Consider the following 8,776-nt stretch of genomic DNA (forward strand, 5'->3'; position numbering starts at 1 on the left):
AACCAGCTCAATTTATCATACTTGGAGTGCAAAAATCCTCCATCAGTCACCACATGGCCCCTTCTACCTACCCCTTCTACCTTGTTGCTGTCATTTTTTTTTCTTTTTCTGGGACCTTTACATATCCTAGGATATTTCTAGAGAGCTATTCTTAGATCTCTGTGGTCTATCAAGAGGCCCCTCTGTTTTCGCTCATCTGAACTACGGGGAGAGAATGTAGAGATGTGGAAACTGAATTTTTTCCCCCAATCTGGGGACAATCTTTCTCCTTCCACATTTATACAAGTCTTTCTCACTCAGCAAAATACTTATCTCCACCAGTTTCCTGATGCTTCTAAATTCTCCCTAAGGCTTAGGCTTCAAGATGTCAAAAGACAGAAAGAGTTGCAGGCTTTTCTTTCTTTCCATGAAATTCTTCCTTCTTTGCTCTTTGTCTAAATCAGTGAGCCCAAAATAGTTTTGCTCCTAGAACTGGGGAAGAAGACCTAAGCCAGGAGATAGGTACCATTCACCATTCCATTAGTGATGTTTACTGATTTTAACTGATTCTTTAATCTGGAGGTGACATTTACAGTTACAGTAAAATAGATGATAAGTTATTAAGTTATATGATGTGTGCCACTGATACACGATCTAGACTGAAATTTATTTATTTATTTTTAAACAGAAGAGTGGTTTACCAATGTTAGAAATATATCCATTAGGTAAGTTAAATAATGAGAGTTTAAACCTTTAGTTCCCTGGAACATTTATGTAATCAGAACTATCCATTATCCAAAATTTCCATATAAACAAATGTTTTTAAAATATCCCAAAATACAATCAAGTTTTATTTCTCTTTAATACTATTATGAGTTGATTTCTAAAGGGTATAAGGTGAAGTTTTACCAATAAAACATACAACACATTGTCACAAGAGGGCAGCCTTTTAACATGGATTGTTCCTCAATCTGCAGCCATTCCTTGACAATTTAAGACAGTTACTTTAATCCATGTAACTAAATAATGATAAAACAATACAAAATATTCAGGCATATATTTTTCATTGTGCATGTTTTTTGTATTATTATCAATAAAATATTTAAAACCCACAAGGAAAATAAGAACTGAATTGTTTCATGTAGAAAGAAGGGTTTATATAGGTTGTATCTTTTAAATATCAACTGAAGGTCAGTGGCTGGGTTGAGTGCACCAAAATCTCACGTGATCAAATGTGAAATTCTCCTCTGAGCTACCCAAGATTCTAATCAAGAAAGGGCAAGCTGGAAGGATCCAGACTGATATATGATCCACGGGCAAATGAATGTCAGTGGATGTGTGTTTCTAATTTTTAACTTAGAAACTGCCTAAAGACACTGTGCTATTTGGACATATTGATCAGGAGTACATTTTCTTGGTGGATGGCTGGTCTTGTCTATAAGACACAGAGAGAGCACCCTCAGATGAGCAGGGTCACGTCTCTCCCAGGCTGTCTGTCTGCCCCTGTCCGAAGCTGACCAGTTACTTCTCTCCAAGTCAGTGTTCTTCTCAGGAGTAGCCCACAGTGCTATAAATGTCCATCTTGCCCCGACTTGATCCAATCTGGGCTTCTTACAGAACTGGAAACTCTCCCAGCTAACTGTGATTTCACAAGCCCTCCAGGTAACTCTGATTGAGAGCTACTGGTAGCTGCTGGCAGACAGCAGCAAAGACCAAATAGCCCTGTGGGGTATGAAGACTGCGTAAGTTTTTAACCTTAATACCTTTCTCCTATCCTTAGCCTCAATCCTTCGGTGAATTCTTTGCCGAAGGATTGAATCTTTTGAACTGTGGTGTTGGAGAAGACTCTTGAGAGTCCCTTGGACTGTAAGGAGATCAAACCAGTCCATCCTAAAGGAGATCAGTCCTGAATATTCTTTGGAAGGACTGATGCTGAAGTGGAAGTTCCAGTACTTTGGCCACTCGTTGCAAAGAACAGACTCATTGGAAAAGACCGTGATGCTGGGAAAGATTGCAGGCAGAAGGAGAAGGGGACGACAGAGGATGAGATGGTTGGATGGCATCACCAACTTGATGGACATGAGTTTGAGCAAGCTCCAGGAGTTGGTGATGGACAGGGAAGCCTGGCATGCTGCAGTTCATGGGGTCACAGAGAGTCAGACATGATTGAGACCCTAAACTGAATGGATCCATAGCCTGGTCTCTGCTGCTAACACACACTTGTCAGTAGGTTTTCTCTCTTTCACAGTCTCTAGGACCAATCCAGGGATTTTATTTCTGCATCACCTCTGACAGTTATGGAGTTTTCCAATGATGTTCTTCGGCTACCCCATTTATTTCCAGTCTTCTGCTCTTCCTCTCTACCACTTTCTACCTTATAATTATCTGAATAATTTGGCAAGTAAGTTTCTGTCCCCAAAGAATATATTCCTGCACTCCTGTTTTGGTAATTGGTTTAGTAATCCAGTCATTCTCACTGCCTGGAGGCCCAGCAGAAAGCCTTCTGCCTTGGCTGCTTCTAAATTTTTGGATTATACATCCTCGTAGGGTCTAATTTTATTCTAAAACTGGATCTCTGCTTTTTTCCTGCATGTGTCACTCAACCTAAAGGTCTAAACGCTTTCTGAATTTCAAGTATTGACTACTTTAAATGTCCTTTTGTGGGAGATAGACTTTTTCATCTGAGACACTGTTGCTAATCCACTTTTATTGGATGTAACTGATTAGTTTAATCTGTATTATTTTCCAGTAGCAAGGACCTTCTTTCCCAAACCCTATAAGTGTACACGCTAAGTCACTCAATTGTGTCCGACTCTTTGCGACCCCATGGACTGTAGCCCACCAGGCTCCTCTGTTCATGGAATTCTGCAGGCACGAATACTGGAGTAGGTTGTCATTTTCTCCTCCAGGGGGATCTTCCTGACCCAGGGATCAAACTCAAGTCTCTTGTATCTCCTGCATTGGCAAACAGATTCTTTACCACAGTGTTCCCCCACTGCGCCGCCCCCCACCCCAGGAATCCAACTCTGAAGGCGGGGAGGATTTGGGGGCATCTATCTAATAGCATGTGATCTACTCCTTGTGCGGACTTCACGTCCTGGAAACTCCTTACCTAGCTTGTCTCCCAGTAACTAGATATACCCCACAAAATTCCAAGATAATGATCATGAGTCTGCACAGTTCCTGGGGTTAATACAAACTGAAATAAGCCTCCCTTACATATGGAATTGTAGTGTAAAGGGGAGGGAAAGAATTATTTTTTTCTTTCCTGATAGATCTTTAATTGTTCAACTGTATTCACGGGCTTGTGAGTTTTGAAAGCTTTTTTCTTTTTGCCTTTAATTAGTGAAGAACTATTCTTCCTCTTAATGTTCCTTTTTTGGATTGCAAGTGGAAATTGTAGATGACCTTGATACCAGCTAAGCCAGTTTGAAAGAATTTGAGTATTACTCTAGGATTTCAGGTAAAATATCCATTCCTTGAGAGGAAACTAAATTTTATTACCATTTATACTCAGATGGTAAAGAATCTTCCTGCAATGCAGAAGACCAGGGTTTGACCCCTGGGTTGGGAAGATCCCCTGGAGAAGGGAATGGCTACCCACTCCAATATTCTTGCCTGGAGAACCCCATGGACAGAGGAGCCTAGCAGGTTACAGTTCATGGAGTCACAAAGAGTCAGATAGGACTGAGCAACTAACACAATGTATTTAAAAATATATCATAAGAAAGCGGCAGGAACTTTTTCCAAAATAGGAGACAGAAATACACTACAAACACCAATTGTTTGGTGATATGGCATAACTGTGAAGGCAAATGTTATTTAATTTGAATATGGATGACACTGCATAGGGTAAAAAAAGGGAAAAATAAAACAGTCAAGTTTTTGTCAGGCTCTTGGGTTTTAAAACCTGGGTCAGGACTCAAATATTTTGGTGTGAAAGATGTCTTCCCCTTGATTCCCTGGGTTAGGTTGTGGGTAAGGAAGGGAAAAGACAGAAGAGAAGCCACATAGCAAGCAGTTTCTAAGATAGCTTAGAAATGGATGGTGAGAGCCTCTCTTCACTTCAGATTGAAACTGGTATTCGGGAGTGATTGTTGGAAATGGATTTGGAGAATTCAAGACGAGTGGTTAAAAAACAAGTTCCTGCAGTTCCCCTGTACCAGCTTTTAGACGAGCAGGAGACATATCAGCCATGTGGTGGAATCAGATTGGCCTGAGGGCACTCTGTGCCTTTATTCTGGACACTGCTCTCAAGAAAAAGTGAGGCATCTCAGTCAAATTAGTGCACTTGGTTCAGTCAGGGGCTTCATCATGAGCCTGTGGACCTGATCTCAGAAGTATGTGCTCCACTGACCTGGCAGGTCTGAAGAGGTCTTATGGTTGTGTTTGGAACAAAGTGGACCCGGCAGTGATCCTCATGGACTAATGACTAAAAATCCAGTAAGAATAAGTCTATCTCAGTGGTTAACATTTTGTACTACTTCCTACCCACTGCAAAATCTCAACAGTATAGGAGAAAAACCTTCCATGGTCCTTGGAATCTATGTTCAATTCCGGGGAGAGGGTGAAGGAGAACATGAATTGACAGATTTTCCTACCCAGTGGCTGTGTACATGACGATACATGAATCAGCCATTGTCACCCTTTGGGGGCAATTTACAGCAATTCTCAGCCTTGCCACCAGGAGAAAATGACTTTCTGAGCATAATGTGACCCTCACCTTTATAAATTTAAAAATGATGGAAACTTTACATACTTGTCAAGGCAGATGTAAGCATAGAGCACAGGATGTTTTTTACTCTGAAAGATTGACGCCGTCTACACAGTTAATCTTTACGTGAGATAGAGTGGAACTTATTTAAACTAGTAAGATTTAAAAATCTACATTTTATCTTCTGATGATAAAAATCATAGTAACTCATCAATTTTCAATCAAAAATATAAATATTTCAATGCATTTTAAGCTTCATTAAAGTTATTTTATATCAGGGGGAAAACTCATTAAATTCTGGAAGAACTAAAAGTGAAAGCTTAAAATATAATTTATGAGGGCTCTTGGATAGTACATCTGTGAAACATGTAAAGCATTTAATCTAATCACTATAGTCAACTTTGGTCTCAAACTAGAACAAATTTGACTAAAGCAGAAGAGAATTATTAATGATAATCATTTTAAATATGTATATATCATGTATGTTATGAACTTGGCTAATTTTTAAAAATCTCTATTTTATAATCCAAGCCTGCACCCCATTAATCAGCATTTCACAAATTGAAATCAGGTAAACATTTATCAACTTATGATTGAAGGATTTTTAGACAAGCAAACTCCAAAAAAAAATACTCTATAAATAAAATATCTTTAAAAGGCATTGATAGTAAGTTTTTAATGCTTGAAGATTATTTACCTAAAAGTTAAACCATTTCTATGTGACATGGTGTAGTCATAATCTTGTGTATTAGCAGAACTTCAGCCCATATCATAAAAACAGTTGGGAATTTCATGAAATAATGTAGTTCTATTCTTGGAACTTTACATTTCTTTTTAATAAACTGAGTATACTTCTCTTTTTGTCTTTAAACCAACACAAAATAACTTAGATAATTTTCAACTACATTTCTGGGTCTAGCATATAACTGAAAATACAGTCAGTTGTCAATATTGGTTGAATAAATGGATGTACTATAGTTGCAAAGTAACTAAATGGTCAAGTTTATGGTTGAAACTGGCTTTCACATAGAGAAGAAAATTGAATTTGGAAAAAATTAATGAGGTGCATGTGGTTGAATAAGGCAGAGCTAGACTGCATAGTGGAATCACTAGGGAACTGACAACAACAAAAATTTAGAAGCCTGGGTGTTACCCTCAAAGAGACTAATTGAGTTCTTACACATATATTAAATTTTCAAGCAAATCTGCTGTGGTGTGAAAAGCACTGGATTTTAAGTGAAGAGAGTTGCAAATGATATGACAATGAACATTCTAGTCGATTTAAGAAATTACATTCCATTATTTAGAAAGTGTAGAATTTAATCAGTATTTTTTCCTCTGTATTTTTCATATTGGAAAATTCCTCTTGACCTGTCTTCAAGTTTACTGATATTTTCTTCTGACATTTCTGGTAAGCCCATCAAGTAAAATTTTCATATCAGATATTGTATTCCTCAGTTTTAGAATTTCTATTTCCTTATTTCTCCACAGTTTTTATTTCTTGCCTGAAATTCCCCATATATGTATGAAAACACATTCCTTTAATCTTGAACATACTTATAATAGTTAATTTAAAGTTCTTGTGTTCAAATTCCAACCTGTACACCATTGCAATGTCTCTTTCTATTCTCTGCTTTTGTTAAAATATCATATTTTCCAATTTCTTTTTACATTTGGTTATTTAAATAATATACTAGATTTTGTGGCTCATATATTGTAGAGACTCTGGGTTCTGTTATTTTCCTTGAAGAGTGATCCTTGTCTAGTATTATCCACCCATCTGTACTCAAACATCAGAATTTCATTCCTTTGTAGTGGGTGGTATTGAATTCTCTGCTCTAATTCCTGAGCTGTTGGTTTCTGCTGGGGTCTAATGGCATTTCCTCTATGGGTGTGCAATTTACAAGTTACTCATAATTTGAATGGTGCTTAGATACATAGTTCAAATCTTCATTCTCCTTTGTAACTTTCATTTGCATGATTTCCTCTCCCACCCCATTCAATTTCCCAGCTCTTCTGTTCTTTTAATCTGGAACTATGTACTTATTCCTCAAACTGGAAAAACTTTGCTGCTTTGTATAGTCATTCAGTTCTCCACAGAATGCAGAGTATCGTTAGATATAAAACTGAATTAGTGCAAACTTATCCAACAGTGTTATCTCCCTTTGTACTCTGAGAAGTTCTATACAGTCAGCAAAAACAAGACCGGGAGCTGACTGTGGCTCAGATCATGAACTCTTTATTGCCAGATTCAGACTTAAATTGAAGAAAATAGGAGAAACCACTAGACCATTCAGGTATGACCTAAATTGAAACACTTATGATTATACAGTGGAAGTGAGAAATAGATTTAAGGGACTAGATCTGATAGACAGAGTGCCTGATGACTGTGGACTGAGTTTTGTGACATTGTATAAGAGACAGGGATCAAGACCACCCCCAAGAAAAAGAAATGCAAAAAAGCAAAATGGCTGTCTGAGGTGGCCTTACAAAGAGCTGTGAAAAGAAGAGAAGTGAAAAGCAAAGGAGAAAAGGAAAGCTATACCCGTTTGAATGCAGAGTTTCAAAGAATAGCAAGGAGAAATAAGAAAGCCTTCCTTAGTGATCAATGCAAAGAAATAGAGGAAAACAATAGAATGGGAAAGACTAGAGATCTCGTCAAGAAAATTAGAGAACATTTCATGCAAAGATGGGCTCAATAAAGGGCAGAAATGGTAGGGACCTAACAGAAGCAGGAGATATTAAAAAGAGGTGGCAAGAATATACAGAAGAACTGTACAAAAAAGATCTTCACGACCCAGATAATCATGATGGTGTGATCACTCACCTAGAGCCAGACATCCTGGAATGTGAAGTCAAGTGGACCTTAGGAAGCATCACTACAAACAAAGCTATTGGAGATGATGGGATTCCAGTTGAGGTGTTTCAAATCCTAAAAGATGATACTGTAAAAGTGCTGCTCTCAATATGCCAGCAAATTTGGAAAACTCCACAGTGGCCACAGGACTGGAAAATGTCAGTTTTCATTCCAAGCCCCAAGAAAGGCAATGCCAAAGAATATTCAAACTAGCACACAATTTTACTCATCTCACACACTAGCAAAGTAATGCTCAAAATTTTCCAAGCCAGGCTTCAACAATACGTGAACTGTGAACTTCCAGATGTTCAAGTTGAATTTAGAAAAGGCAGAGGAACCAGAGATCAAATTGCCAACATCTGCTGGATCATCAAAAAAGCAAGAGAGTCCAGAAAAATATCTATTTCTCTTTATTGACTATGCCAAAGCTGTGTGACTACATGGGCCACAATAAAATCTGGAGAATTATGAAAGAGATGGGAATATCTGACCACCTGACCTGACTCTTGAGAAATCTGAATGCAGGTCAGGAAGCAACAATTAGAACTGGACATGGAACAACAGACTGGTTCCAAATAGGAAAAGGAGTATTTCAAGGCTGCATATTGTCACACTGCTTATTTAACTTATGTGCAGAGTACATCATGAGAAATGCTGGGCTGGATGAAGCACAAGCTGGAACCAAGATTGCCAGAAGAAATATCAATAACCTCCGATATACAGATGACACCACCCTTACGGCAGAAAGTGAAGAAGAACTAAAGAGCCTCTTGATGAAAGTGAAAGAGGAGAGTGAAAAAGTTTGCTTAAAGCTCAACATTCAGAAAACAAAGATCATGTCATCCAGTCCCATCACTTCATGGCAAATAGATGGGGAAACAGTGGAAACAGTGGCAGACTTGATTTTTTTGAGCTCAAAATTCACTGCAGATGGTGATTGCAGCCATGAAATTAAAAAACACTTACTCCTTGGAAGAAAAGCCATGACCAACCTAGATAACATATTAAAAAGCAGAGACATTACTTTGCCAACAAAGGTCCATCTAGTCAAGGCTATGGTTTTTCCAGTGGTCATGTATAGAAGTGAGAATTGGACTATAAAGAAAGACGAGTGCTGAAGAATTGATGCTTTTGAGCTATGGTGTTGGAGAAGACTCTTGAGAGTCCCTTGGACTGCAAGGAGATCCAACCAGTCCATCCTAAAGGAGATCAGTCCTGGGTGTTCA

This window comes from Cervus canadensis, chromosome 10, assembly GCF_019320065.1.
Source record: "Cervus canadensis isolate Bull #8, Minnesota chromosome 10, ASM1932006v1, whole genome shotgun sequence".
In the NCBI taxonomy this organism is placed as follows: domain Eukaryota; kingdom Metazoa; phylum Chordata; class Mammalia; order Artiodactyla; family Cervidae; genus Cervus; species Cervus canadensis.